This window comes from Pecten maximus, chromosome 18, assembly GCF_902652985.1.
Source record: "Pecten maximus chromosome 18, xPecMax1.1, whole genome shotgun sequence".
NCBI classification, from domain to species: domain Eukaryota; kingdom Metazoa; phylum Mollusca; class Bivalvia; order Pectinida; family Pectinidae; genus Pecten; species Pecten maximus.
In genome coordinates this window covers 20,027,174-20,043,404 of record NC_047032.1, presented here as the reverse complement: position 1 = coordinate 20,043,404, position 16,231 = coordinate 20,027,174, and positions in this window count along the sequence as shown.

The following is a 16,231-nucleotide window of genomic DNA, read 5'->3' as shown; positions in this document are numbered from 1 at the left end:
CTTTGTATTTAGTTATAATTTTATTTCAAATGATTGTGATGTATTGAAGTCTTGAATTATTGAAAACAACAGAGAATACCGACATAATAAATAAGTCATAATTCTAATGAAGATCGATAAAGCATGGACAAAGCATGCGCAAAAAAATGGAATTGAGAATTACGTTTCTAGTGACAATGGATTCACTGGGCATAACATGTCTGACTAAATATCGCATGAAGAAATAGAATATTTCCAAATTAAATCATGATTTTCGACCATACAACTTAATGCCAGCATACACAGGAACCATCAATCTATTTATCAGTATAGGTTTAACAAATCCATAAGTCGCTGGCTCGAGCAGATCCACATTAGTATCGGCGATTTAAGTAAAAGAAATCGACACACATTGTGTGTGAGCCGTAATTCTAAGTATTCCGATGGCGAACATGAATAAAGATCAGTCTTTGTGAATAAATGTTGAATACATGAAAGGTACCATCAATGAATTGACAAGTCACAGGGTACTACTGAGCATAATACATATAATTAAAATACTGCTCTGATTGGTTGACAGGCGACGACATAACATATCCAGCAGAGCTGACGTTTTAGTATATCAAAACATTGAACATTGCAAATAAATTTCGGGCAAATGATATTGTAGGTCGTACTATGCTAATGTGAATCGCTTGGAAGTTCTTGTATGTATTGTCTTTTAGCATAATATAGGCCTAGGTTATTATTTATACTGTTACATTGTGGTTGGAAATAGTTATCAATTATATTTTTATAGTTTTTACTTCTCATAAGTACAAGTTATTTCAACACTGATATGTGATTACACTAAAGGGTCATGGTATATAAGATTATAGAACTCGTTTGATAAGTATCATATCAAATAGTCATACATGTACGTGTAAGATCCCCTATATAATATTTATATTTCCACTCAATTCAGACTCAATGAACCTACCACAGTTAACTCAAGTCATTTTTCAATGAACTATATCAAGTTCGGCGTAGGAATACATTTGTCGAGCTTGGACTATATTTTTTTAATTCCTTTTCAAAAGTGATCATATCTATATGAAATAAATTCCTTTAAAACTAATATTTGTTTTAATTCGCTATTAAGTTTGTTCACGAAAGAAATCCTAAAAGTATTAACCATATGTAGACGAAGAGTGATGACGTACATTTCGGTAAGTTCTGTGGTAGACTTGCACAAGTCTCTATTTGTCAAAGACAAAATATTGTACAAAATATTAAAAAAAATATATATAAAATATAAGGATTGAATACAGTTATGTTGAGGTGTATGGGGGTATAAACATCAATAGGTCTTGAGACAAATTTTATGAACTGCGAAACAGTTCATAAAATTTGTTTCAAGACCTATTGGTGTTTATACCCCCATACACCTCAACATAACTGTATTCAATCCTTAAATAAACTTTAAAATAGTCCTTTGAAATGACTGTAAGCAAGTGTACATTTACCGATGACGAAACGGGCATTTGACTCATTTTGAGATTGATTTATTAGTGACACTGTCATGCAAATTTCAAAAGGTTGACGAATTGCCACGCAATTTATTGTTGTTAACCACTTCGGGGGCTATTCGGAAACTCTGTCGGTAACTATAAAAGTTTGTTTTCTTCAAATTATGAATATTGAAATACTGTTGTTTTATTATGAAAGATTATTTCCTTAATATCTATAAAAAAAAAAAGATGGTGCTTGATTGCATAATGAAAAGTAAGAGCTATTGTTTTGATGTTAACATGTTCGCCGGAGACTTTGAAATTTAATTTAATTTTCTGAAAATATACAATATGATATTATGTGCCATATTTTGATGATTAAATTGTTGAATTTTAAACACTTTCAGGGAGCCCGATGGTAATTAACTGAATTTTTAGCTTCAGAAGGCAATTCATTGTATTTTGGTTACCGATTAAATATACCTTTAACACAATAATTCCTTGATTTGTTGTCGTTTTACATGAACTACTGTTAAGCGAAGAACAATTACACAGAAGACAACGAACAATCGATGTAACTTATAACAAGGGGCTTAATGGGCTTGTATCGCTCACCTGCTTCTGATGCAATTTTTGAAGTAAATTTTGCAGCTGATAACCAATTGAATGAAATATAGGAATAGGCTAGGTTTATTCATTTTAATTAACATTGTAGCCCTTCATTCCAGCATACTTCTCGCCCAGTATCAGGTCTCTGGGCGTCTTGGTTATTGAGAAGTTGTTTGAAACGAAAAGTTGAACCGGGCTGACGATGCACCAGGGCATTAGATTTTATCCTAAACACACAAACAATTGCAAAAACATGATAACAATTATGGTAGAAGAGATACGTTTAAAATATCCCAGGGAATTTCATTTCTGTCACGCAAATTATTTTCAATATTTTAGTTGATAACATAAGTCAATGACAGATATTAATCAGAGGAGACAATTGTACAAAATCCAAATGAGCAATGTTACCAGGTGTGAATAAAACACACGAAGAATTAAGACCTTTTAATATAAATTGAGAGTTAGATACAGAAGAGACAAAATGAATGAAACCACATTACTCAGCTGTTGATTCCTCACAGAGTGATGCTCAGGACCTACAGTGACCGAAATGTATTCACAGAACAAGTTGACAGTACTTATGAAAACATGACAAACTCAAATTGTATAAACGGACACCTTTGACTATGTGTAACGATAATACGACCAGACGTTCCGAAAGAGTAAGCGTTGTCATTGTCAAATCCACGTAATGCTGTCCATCAATCAAAATACGGGCATCATTATTTTTTATACCCCCGCAACGAAGTTAGGGGGTTTACTGGAATCAGGTTGTCTGTCCGTCTGTCTGTAGACGCATTTTTTCCGGACAACTCCTCCTAAACCGATGGGCCGATTCCAATGAAACTTCACACACATATTAATGATCATGTGTAGATGTGCATGCCACTTTCTTTTTCTCAAAATTATGGTTGCTATGGCAACTGGTCACTATAAACAGGTTTTCTGATAAAAACCATAACTTTAAGTTTGTCCGGACAACTCCTCCTAAACCGAAGGGCCGATTTCAATTAAACTCAACACAAATATAGAGGACCATGTGTAGATGTGCATGCCACTTTCTTTTTCTCAAAATTATGGTTGCTATGGCAACTGGTCACTATAAACAGGTTTTCTGATAAGAACCATAACTTTAAGTTTATCCAGACAACTCCTCCTAAACCGAAGGGCCGATTTCAATGAAACTTCACACAAATATAGAGGACCATGTGCAGATACATCTCACTTTCTTTTTCTCAAAATTATGGTTGCTATGGCAACTGGTCACTTTATTACTGGGTTATCTTAGTTAGCCTCTAATTAACAGTTCCAATTCACCATTGACTGGTGTAGATTGCGGGGGTATTAGTCAGCCATCCTGGCGACAGTTCTAGTTATATTATATTGTTATAATAACACCAGTGACTGTTTAAATATTTATAGGTACATTACGGTATAGATACTTGTTAAAGCGAAATATTTCAGTATGCCACCATTATGAAGAAGTATTTATGTTACCGTGTATTTCATGTAATACTTGATACACCAAAAGAAATATGAGCCGAAACTACAGGGCATACGAAGAATAAAAAGTGAAAAGGTCCTTCAATAAAATGCATGACTGGCTCCGTGAATGCTTGATAGAGTTTCTCCTGAAATGTGCATTATATCAGTTTCGTACCAAGGTGTATGTCATTTGTTGCACAAGTCAAGCGTCTGCATTTTATTTAAACTTCCTTTAGGATCTGCGCACTGAGAAACAGAGACTACTCGTGACTCAAAATCTATAGATAGTACTAAATATAGAATCTTGCAACATGATAGTAACATCAATCAAGATTTAAATACAGGAGTAATTTATTACTATGTCAGCCGCTGAGTTTATCGGTGTGTACTAAAGGCAGACGTGGGTCTTAAGGTAATAAGTTAAGATACTTCCTGGAGACAAATGTTGGTGTTAATTTGATGTGTTAAAGTACTTCCTAGAGACACAAATGGTTGTTAAGTTGATAAGTTAAGGTACTTTCTGGAGACAAATATGCGTGTTAAGTTAATGTGTTAGAGAACTTCCTAGAGACAGACGTGGATATTAAGTTAATGTACTTCCTAGAGACAGACGTGGGTGTTAAGCAAAGTAATTCCTAGTTGCAGACGTGGGTGTTAAGTTAATGTACTTCTTCCTAGAGACAGACGTGGGTGTTAAGCAAAGTACTTCCTAGTTGCAGACGTGGGTGTTAAGTTAAAGTACTTCCTAGTTGCAGACGTGGGTGTTAAGTTAATGTACTTCCTAGAGACAGACGTGGGTGTTAAGTTAATGTGGTAATGTACTTTCTAGACACAGAAATGGGTGTAAAGTTAAGTTAACTTTATGAAAAAACCTTAGTTAAGATACCTTCCTTCAATTTTGCTTTGCTTTCGTAAAATTTGGATTCGTTGATGAATCAGGGTGAAGGTCATATGAAATGAGACAGTTTTAAATTGACTTCTTGTAATAAACACACGTTCATTGATAACTAGTATATGTATATCTGGTCCTCCTAGGCTGAGTAGTATAATGACACTATATGTATATATATATATGTGTGTAGTATATTTCGTTATTCCATTATATTTAGTTAGAAATGTTAGGGTTAGTAGTTTTAGTAGTTCAGGTTTATGTTGACCATGAGTAATTAGATTTGCCCTACATTGCCCGACTTAATTATGTACATGCTGACCGTGAGATTTTAGGCAGCGTAATACACCGGTCATTCACTGATAACGTTTTTATTACCTTGATCCGTGGCTACTGGTCTACGTTTGACACTGTTTGGGATTTATTGCCCCATGGCTTCGGAAGATCACTCTGGGGGTTCTTTATAGGTCCTCTGTCTATATTACCTATGGTCGTCATATACTCATCCCTAATTACCATCTAAATGTTTACGTGTATGTGTATCCACATATCTAGGTTAACGGACCGCCTGCTCCGACAGTTTGCCCGACTGCTCCGGCAGTTTGCCCGACTGCTCCGACAGGATTTGGTCAAGTTATGTCATAAGGTCAGTTCAGGACACGTTTGCCCGATCGGGCAACCGTTGCCCGACAGACTTTAGTATATAAGGAAGAGTGAGAGAGAGCTCGGGGAGTTCGAATTCGAGGTGCCTAGGTGTTGCTATGTTGGATTGTGCTGGATATGTTTGGGAGGGATTTACCTCAAACTGTGTAACTGTTGTACATGTTGCCGATGCTGAATACAAGAGTCTGAAACTGGGAGACGGTGTTGTTTTGTGATGTTCTTGACGGCCCACGTATACTAAATTATCCAAAACTCGGACATTGTAGCGAGTGCCCGACGCTACCACTGAGGGCATTGCCGAGTGACTCCGGAACTGTGACACGGTTGTTGAGTTCGCCAGGGGTTTTCGCGCTACAATTGGTGGCAGTGGTGTTGGATTTAAGTTGAGACTTTTACTATGGAACAACACAAAGAAGTTCTCCATCAAGAATCTTTGATTGATTCTGGACTTGATGTATCGCCGATAAAACCAAGATTTACCAGCACACCTAGAAGACGAAAGTACATGGCGGCTAGAACTCCCCTACAAAGGAGCCGCCAGGATGATGTTGACGCACGCACGTCCGGTCGAGATGGATCGACACAGGAGGGATGTTGTTCGCTATTTGTGTGCGTGTTCTCCCTAGTAACTTTAGCATTAGGACTAACAGCTCTACTGGTGTATTGGAGTTATGAGTACGTCTCCAGTAACATCTGTGTCGATGTCAGCGTCCTGCAGCGATATGCTAAACAGGGAGGATTTATTGGACTGTTATGTGTGATGCTGTGCACGACGGTCTCAACTGTAACCAAGTTAATATGGAATATAAGCAAATGGCTGGATAATTATCCTTATAGGAGCGAGGAAAAAGTATGCCCTCGATGCAGAAACTTTCCGTTCCAGAGAGCCTGGCACCCTGAACACCAAATACGGAGAACTTTTAGTGGAAAACGTAGAGATATGGCCAGAATTCCTTGATTATTTTGAAAATCTGGTCCAACTGAATATGTGGAATGACGAACGGAAAAGGCGTGTGTTGTTGAGCACGTTACGTGGCCAGGCTGCATCATATGTATACGGTCTTCAACCGTCATGCAAACGTAGCTATGATCGTCTGTTGGAAAAAATGGACGAAAGATTTGGATTTATAGCCATGAAAGAAAATTATGTGGCTGACGCCAAATTACGACACAGGAACAAGGGAGAATCAATAAGAGATTTTGGTCAAGCCTTGGAGGATTTGTACCGGCGTGCCTATCAAGACAAACCTGACTTAGTGGACGAATATACCATGCATTCATTTCTAGATAAATGCGACGAGTCTGAAGAATTTCGCCTCGCAGTTAAGAGAACTAAACCGAAAAATATATCTGAAGCAGTTTCAAACGCTATATACGAAGAATGCTTACATATAGGAGAGGGAACTATGGAGAGAAAACAAAAGTCATATACACAAAATGGTATTTGTGTCGATTCCGAAACGGAGCTTAGTGAACAAAACCCGCGTTTTCCTAGAAATAAGTGGAATACAATAAATAGGCGGAGGAGAAACCATGTGCATAATGGCGGTGCACGTAGAGACACATCTAATCGTAGTTTAGACAATCAACCGATCGGCTATGTGGATTTAGGCCCGTTCGGGCAAGTTCGAAGGCCTCCAAAAGATGATTGTCGCACTAAACTGACAAAGTGGAAACGGAGTAATCAGGCAAAAACCAACAGTACCAGAAATGAATTCCGATTCCCTCAGCGGGAAACGGGAAATACTATCAGGTGCAAGAGGACCGCCAGGACATTCCATAACCCGCCAAGTTATGAAAAGTCTTTAAGCAACGACATATCCACTACTGTCGATGAACGGACTCGGTGCCAAAAATCACAAGAAGCTCAGAATGACACCGGAAATGGGAAACCAGAAGTGTCTACTACAACTTCTTTTGAACCGGAATGTGAAGGGATTATAAGGGATACATCAAATCGTATCCAAGCACAGAAGGTTTCAGTTACGATCAAAGAGTCTACTACATCGGAAGATGATTCTTATGAAACCACGCCAAATCATGCTCCAGGGAGTAGTTTTGTATCTGAAGAGTCTAAAACAGAACCCGAGAGTGGATACGAGTCACCGGGATGTGTTAGACTGAGGAGGAGGAAGCTCAATAGACATTTCATCGCTCACATGAAGTTACCTTCAAGATCTGTACTCAAAATGCGTGAAAGACTAAAAAGGGATTAATTAACAAATTGTGCTGTTCCAGTGACATTCATTTAGAAATGTTTAAGTGACATTCGTATTAAACTGTTCCAGTGATTTTCCGTTTGGATTACATACATCGTGCCAGTGACACTACCTTGGATTTATTTAAATTATATTCCTGCAATAGCTGTGACCTTCATTGGAGTACATTTATTTAAAAACGATGTGAGAACTTTTTGGATTATATTAATTTGAAGAAACTACACCACTGTGATGTGAATATAAACTGTGACTTTCCGGATATCGTGCTGTTGTGACTTTAACTTTATTACTAACGTTAGTGTGTGAAAAACGTTAGGATTAATACTTATCATAAAATACGGACATTCCATGGATTACATTACCGTTATTTGTGTAGTCACAAAATGTGTTTAAAACATTGGACTCGCATCTTATACAAACCCACGATATTCCATCTATGTGATTATTATCGCCTTGTATGTACTTGTAAATTTCATAGAGGTATAATATTCATCATCATTTTTGCTAGAGAATGTCCTAAATGTTAAGCTTAAAATGTCATATGCATTTACGTAAATGAATTTATGTTTGTTCCACTATTATGAATATGGTGTTAATATTACGAATAGTTAGTTGGGAAATAGCGTCCTGAATGGGTTTGTTATTGGGTATTCTATATCCACACAAAACATTACCCCCGGGAACGAATATAGTATGCTCTCATCGACGGGCACTAGATGCCCATGCGATGTATTGTTCATAAATTTGTGTAGAGAGTACATTGTCGGGCAATACCTGCCCATACGTTGTACAACTCTAATCTTAGATAAAACGGCATCATTGTCGGGCAACACCCTGCCCATACTTTGTGCTGTACATGTTTTCACACCTGTTTATTCTATTTCAATGATAGTCTGATACACGTTATATTGTTCAACATGATGACATTTTATTAGTTTGATTTTTAATAATGTTTTGAGTATATCACATTGTGTACATTATGTAACGATTTTACTTTTATAACTGCATACATGTTTATTATTCCTCGAAATAATGACTTTCAATGTATGAGAGAGAGAGGGAAAAGGAGAGTTCCTAATTAGCTTTGATCTTCATCGACGGACACTAGATGTCCATGCGATCATGATGTATTGTTCATAGAATAGTGTACATGTAGTTATCGTCGGCGGACACTTGATATCCATGCGACAAGCGTAGTGTACATGTCAAATTATAGGTTTTTGTTTGTAATTTTATATATCACACATATTTTAGATTGAGAGAAAAAGAGAGGAAGAATATGATCACTTGTTGAACAGTGGAAGTTCAATGTTCCAAAGGAGGGGGAAGTGTAGTATATTTCGTTATTCCATTATATTTAGTTAGAAATGTTAGTGTTAGTAGTTTTAGTAGTTCAGGTTTATGTTGACCATGAGTAATTAGATTTGCCCTACATTGCCCGACTTAATTATGTACATGCTGACCGTGAGATTTTAGGCAGCGTAATACACCGGTCATTCACTGATAACGTTTTTATTACCTTGATCCGTGGCTACTGGTCTACGTTTGACACTGTTTGGGATTTATTGCCCCATGGCTTCGGAAGATCACTCTGGGGGTTCTTTATAGGTCCTCTGTCTATATTACCTATGGTCGTCATATACTCATCCCTAATTACCATCTAAATGTTTACGTGTATGTGTATCCACATATCTAGGTTAACGGACCGCCTGCTCCGACAGTTTGCCCGACTGCTCCGGCAGTTTGCCCGACTGCTCCGACAGGATTTGGTCAAGTTATGTCATAAGGTCAGTTCAGGACACGTTTGCCCGATCGGGCAACCGTTGCCCGACAGACTTTAGTATATAAGGAAGAGTGAGAGAGAGCTCGGGGAGTTCGAATTCGAGGTGCCTAGGTGTTGCTATGTTGGATTGTGCTGGATATGTTTGGGAGGGATTTACCTCAAACTGTGTAACTGTTGTACATGTTGCCGATGCTGAATACAAGAGTCTGAAACTGGGAGACGGTGTTGTTTTGTGATGTTCTTGACGGCCCACGTATACTAAATTATCCAAAACTCGGACATTGTAGCGAGTGCCCGACGCTACCACTGAGGGCATTGCCGAGTGACTCCGGAACTGTGACACGGTTGTTGAGTTCGCCGGGGTTTTTCGCGCTACATATGTATATTTGGCCCTCCTAGGCTGGGTAGTATAATGACACTATATGTATATATATGTATATGTATATCTGGTCCTCCTAGGCTGGGTAGTATAATGACACTTTAGGTATATATATGTATATCTGGTCCTCCTAGGCTGGGTAATATAATGACACTATAGGTATATCTAGTCCTCCTAGGTTGGGTAGTATAATGACACTATAGGTATATATATATATATATATATCTGGCCCTCCTAGGCCGGGTAGTATAATGACACTATTGGTATATATATATATATCTGGTCCTCCTAGGCTGGGTAGTATAATGACACTATTGGTATATATATGTATATCTGGTCCTCCTAGGCCGGGTAGTATAATGACACTATTGGTATATATATGTATATCTGGACCTCCTAGGCTGGGTAGTATAATGACACTATAGGTATATATATGTATATTTGGCCCTCCTAGGCTGGGTAGTATAATGACGCTATAGGTATATATATATATATATCTGGTCCTCCTAGGCTGGGTAGTATAATGACGCTATAGGTATATATATATATATATCTGGTCCTCCTAGGCTGGGTAGTATAATGACACTATATGTATATATATGTATATTTGGCCCTCCTAGGCTGGGTAGTATAATGACACTATAGGTATATATATATATATCTGGTCCTCCTAGGCTAGGTAGTATAATGACACTATAGGTATATATATGTATATATATATCTGGCCCTCCTAGGCCGGGTAGTATAATGACACTATTGGTATATATATGTATATCTGGTCCTCCTAGGCCGGGTAGTATAATGACACTATATGTATATATATATATATCTGGCCCTCCTAGGCCGGGTAGTATAATGACACTATTGGTATATATATGTATATCTGGTCCTCCTAGGCTGGGTAGTATAATGACACTATATGTATATATATGTATATTTGGTACTCCTAGGCTGGGTAGTATAATGACACTATAGGTATATATATGTATATATATATCTGGCCCTCCTAGGCCGGGTAGTATAATGACACTATTGGTATATATATGTATATCTGGTCCTCCTAGGCCGGGTAGTATAATGACACTATATGTATATATATATATATCTGGCCCTCCTAGGCCGGGTAGTATAATGACACTATTGGTATATATATGTATATCTGGTCCTCCTAGGCTGGGTAGTATAATGACACTATATGTATATATATGTATATTTGGTACTCCTAGGCTGGGTAGTATAATGACACTATTGGTATATATATGTATATCTGGTCCTCCTAGGCTGGGTAGTATAATGACACTATTGGTATATATATGTATATCTGGTCCTCCTAGGCTGGGTAATATAATGACACTATTGGTATATATATATATATATCTGGTCCTCCTAGGCCGGGTAGTATAATGACACTATTGGTATATATATGTATATCTGGTCCTCCTAGGCTGGGTAGTATAATGACACTATATGTATATATATGTATATTTGGTACTCCTAGGCTGGGTAGTATAATGACACTATATGTATATATATGTATATTTGGTACTCCTAGGCTGGGTAGTATAATGACACTATAGGTATATATATATATATATCTGGTCCTCCTAGGCTGGGTAGTATAATGACACTATATGTATATATATGTATATTTGGTACTCCTAGGCTGGGTAGTATAATGACACTATAGGTATATATATGTATATCTGGTCCTCCTAGGCTGGGTAGTATAATGACACTATATGTATATATATGTATATTTGGTACTCCTAGGCTGGGTAGTATAATGACACTATAGGTATATATATGTATATCTGGTCCTCCTAGGCTGGGTAGTATAATGACACTATATGTATATATATGTATATCTGGTCCTCCTAGGCTGGGTAGTATAATGTCACTATAGGTATATATATGTATATCTGGTCCTCCTAGGCTGGGTAGTATAATGACACTTTAGGTATATATATATGTATATTTGGCCCTCCTAGGCTGGGTAATATAATGACACTATTGGTATATATATGTATATCTGGACCTCCTAGGCTGGGTAGTATAATAACACTATAGGTATATATATGTATATATGGCCCTCCTAGGCTGGGTAGTATAATGACACTATTGGTATATATATGTATATCTGGTCCTCCTAGGCTGGGTAGTATAATGACACTATTGGTATATATATGTATATCTGGTCCTCCTAGGCTGGGTAGTATAATGACACTATAGGTATATATATGTATATATATCTGGCCCTCCTAGGCTGGGTAGTATAATGACACTATAGGTGTATATATGTATATCTGGTCCTCCTAGGCTGGGTAGTATAATGACACTATATGTATATTTGGTACTCCTAGGCTGGGTAGTATAATGACACTATAGGTATATATATGTATATCTGGTCCTCCTAGGCTGGGTAGTATAATGACACTATAGGTATATATATGTATATCTGGTCCTCCTAGGCTGGGTAGTATAATGACACTATAGGTATATATATGTATATTTGGCCCTCCTAGGCTGGGTAGTATAATGACACTATTGGTATATATATGTATATCTGGTCCTCCTAGGCTGGGTAGTATAATGACACTATAGGTATATATATGTATATCTGGTCCTCCTAGGCTGGGTAATATAATGACACTATTGGTATATATATGTATATCTGGACCTCCTAGGCTGGGTAGTATAATAACACTATAGGTATATATATGTATATATGGCCCTCCTAGGCTGGGTAGTATAATGACGCTATAGGTATATATATATGTATATTTGGCCCTCCTAGGCTGGGTAGTATAATGACACTTTAGGTATATATATATGTATATTTGGCCCTCCTAGGCTGGGTAGTATAATGACACTATATGTATATATATATATCTGGTCATCCTAGGCTGGGTAGTATAATGTCACTATAGGTATATTTAAGCATTGAACTGTTACCAAATGGTAGTATACAGTCGATATGAATACAATTTGGGTGACAGATAAATGGAATGTCGCCCGTTAGGGCGACATGAAATATTTATCTGTCACCCAAATTGTATTCATATCGACTGTATACTACCATTTGGTAACAGTTCAATGCTTATATTTACATTCATAAAGATTTTTTATTTACTGTAGGTTATGACGCGTTTAAATTTGCCGCTTACCCTATCACTGACGTCATCAAGTTCAAATACCGGAACAGCGAAATTTCCAGAAGAAATGATATAGTCCCTCATGACGTTATTAATAGCAAACACATAAAGTGGTTTTTTGCAAAAATTTGGCTGTATTTTATATTTCATATACGTGTGTAGGTATCGTCAAATTTGTTCATAATTACATAATTTCTGATTGTTTAAAATCGAAACCGTTTTTATGCGCAATGATGTACGATTAACATTTAGAAGTGATGCGGCGTTGAACGGGCATTGCACAGGACAGACTCGATTCCTCGGAAAAACTTATGTTTCTGGTATTGACTGGATTTACGTTATTTTCAGAAGAATAACAGCTCTTAATTCTTAATGAAAGTTGTCTTGATAGTAGGTGAAAACGATTCCAAGGATATTTCCTTCGAAACAGATTCCAGTCTAACCGGTCACATCAGTGTCGCTAACTTAGCAGACGATTTTCAACTTCACAGGGGCTCGATTTTGTAAGGTAGGCCTTTGTTATCAGTGAATAATCACAAAACTAAAATCCAGTAGGCATATACATACACAACCGGAAACTATGTCGATACTCCCGATTTTTTTTACAAGATTTTTTTTTTATAAATACTTGACTTTTAATGTTGTCGTGTCTTTCATTTCTGAAAATTTGGAAACGAGCCCCTGTGAGTGTGACGACATTGACAATTTGATAATTTCGTATAGATCAAGAATGGCGCTTATAGTAATTTCGTGTTGACTACATTTTAATATTATAAAATTATACTCTCATAACTTGTGACATTGCTTTATTTTTTGTTGTGGCTTCTGTTAATAAATGCTAGCATTCGAAAGCTCTCTAGGCCGAAAGTAACTGACGGCCATTGTTAAACCTACAACACCTGGAGCTGTATTCCTCCACAGACCGAATCACTGTAAATTGTAGTATACAGTCTCATGAATACAATTTGGTTTACTAACGACATATAGGAAAATGCAACACAGAATGTAAATATATATGTATATCTGGTCCTCCTAGGCTGGGTAGTATAATGACACTATAGGTATATTATATGTATATGTATATCTGGTCCTCCTAGGCTGGGTAGTATAATGTCACTATAGGTGTATATATGTATATCTGGTCCTCCTAGGCTGGGTAGTATAATGACACTATAGGTATATATATGTATATCTGGTCCTCCTAGGCTGGGTAGTATAATGACACTATAGGTATATATATGTATATCTGGTCCTCCTAGGCTGGGTAATATAATGACACTATAGGTATATATATGTATATCTGGTCCTCCTAGGCTGGGTAATATAATGACACTATAGGTATATATATGTATATCTGGTCCTCCTAGGCTGGGTAATATAATGACACTATAGGTATATATATATATATATATCTGGCCCTCCTAGGCTGGGTAGTATAATGACACTATAGGTATATATATGTATATCTGGTCCTCCTAGGCTGGGTAGTATAATGACACTATTGGTATATATATGTATATCTGGTCCTCCTAGGCTGGGTAGTATAATGACACTATAGGTATATATATGTATATCTGGTCCTCCTAGGCTGGGTAGTATAATGACACTATAGGTATATATATGTATATATATATCTGGCCCTCCTAGGCCGGGTAGTATAATGACACTATTGGTATATATATGTATATCTGGTCCTCCTAGGCTGGGTAGTATAATGACACTATTGGTATATATATGTATATCTGGTCCTCCTAGGCTGGGTAGTATAATGACACTATTGGTATATATATGTATATCTGGACCTCCTAGGCTGGGTAGTATAATAACACTATAGGTATATATATGTATATTTGGCCCTCCTAGGCTGGGTAGTATAATGACGCTATAGGTATATATATATGTATATTTGGCCCTCCTAGGCTGGGTAATATAATGACACTATAGGTATATATATATATATATATATATATATCTGGCCCTCCTAGGCCGGGTAGTATAATGACACTATTGGTATATACATGTATATGTATATCTGGTCCTCCTAGGCTGGGTAGTATAATGACACTATAGGTATATATATGTATATTTGGTACTCCTAGGCTGGGTAGTATAATGACACTATAGGTACATATATCTGGTGGAATATGACCTTCCGGTCTTTTGATTGGTCAAGGATTCGAACTTTGCCCCGAGCTGCAATTGTTATTGACGTCATCAATAATCGAATGACGTCACATCACCGGGTCCCAGCCCTCACCTTTACACCTTATTTGCATACGCGAAATAAGACTTGGCCGCATTTCCCTTTGATTCAAGCTGATATTATTGTGGTAGAAAAAGGTCACATGGCTCGTGATTTTTGGATATTGAATCTATTTCACACTCGTAAGTTATTTTGTTTAGCTCGTGTCTTTTTTAACTTTAAAAACAATACTTAATCGTGTGAAATAAATTCCATATCCAATAACCAATAATCTGGTCCTCATAGGCTAGGTATTATCAGGACACCATAGGTAAATATATAATTTTGCCTACATTTTAATGTTACGCTGCTTTATGATTTTTAAATTGTTTTATTGCTCACTTTTATATAAATTTTAATGGCAGGATATTATCGTCATATTTCAAGTCCGGTTCTTACTTGTTTATACCATAAGTTCATTTTGAAGCGAACCAGGAAGTTTTGTGCTCGTAAGGTAGGAACGACAACACGAACACATGAGTCATATTCAGTTATTCAATGGCAATGATTACTTGTTTAACTTATTGATCAAAACCGTCTAGTTCTCTACCTTGATATGATGATAAGCAGCCCGATAGGTTTATCTTATGAAGTATGTTCAGCTTTTTACTTGTTTTCACGCAAATTCATTATCTATTTATTCTTGTCCTAAAAAACTAAAAAAATAAATAAATAAAAAAACAACAAAAAACAACAACACAAAAACAGACACGGCAATGCGTTTATTCGAGATGTGAGCCGCTGAAATATGCTGTATGTACACTAGTGAAGCCTGATTTGGAAATTACAAAATAACGAGTGACAGAATTAGAAAAAGATAAACAATCATATCTATGAGCAAAGAGCCATCTAGACAAACAAGAGATTATGTATACCGGTTAAGTGTGCACGTACAACATCTGACAATCGAGAGTTATCGATTGGAATGGCAATGGCAACTATTGCGTTGTCAAAACGAGCAAAGTAGAAACTGGCATTAAGGAGAGCAACATTCGACATCAGCTGAATGATTTGATAGCTCATGACCACGCATTAGTTTACCTTCAACGAGCGTTGCTTGTATTTCAATATGTATATATGCTACTATGCTCCTCTTTTAAATTAAAAAAAAAACATCCCAAATTATGTCTTTGATAATTTTCAAAATGCAGAATGCAGTTTTTTCCATCTTTCACATACCTATTTTACAAAAGTCTAATAGTACATATCACACAACACGAGATTTAGAATGACGTTTTAACAATTGCATGTACATGTATTTGCATTTTTTTCATGAATGTTATTGTAAGTAATTTAAGATGTACCGTTAGCTCCGAACATACTACGAAATGGATTATA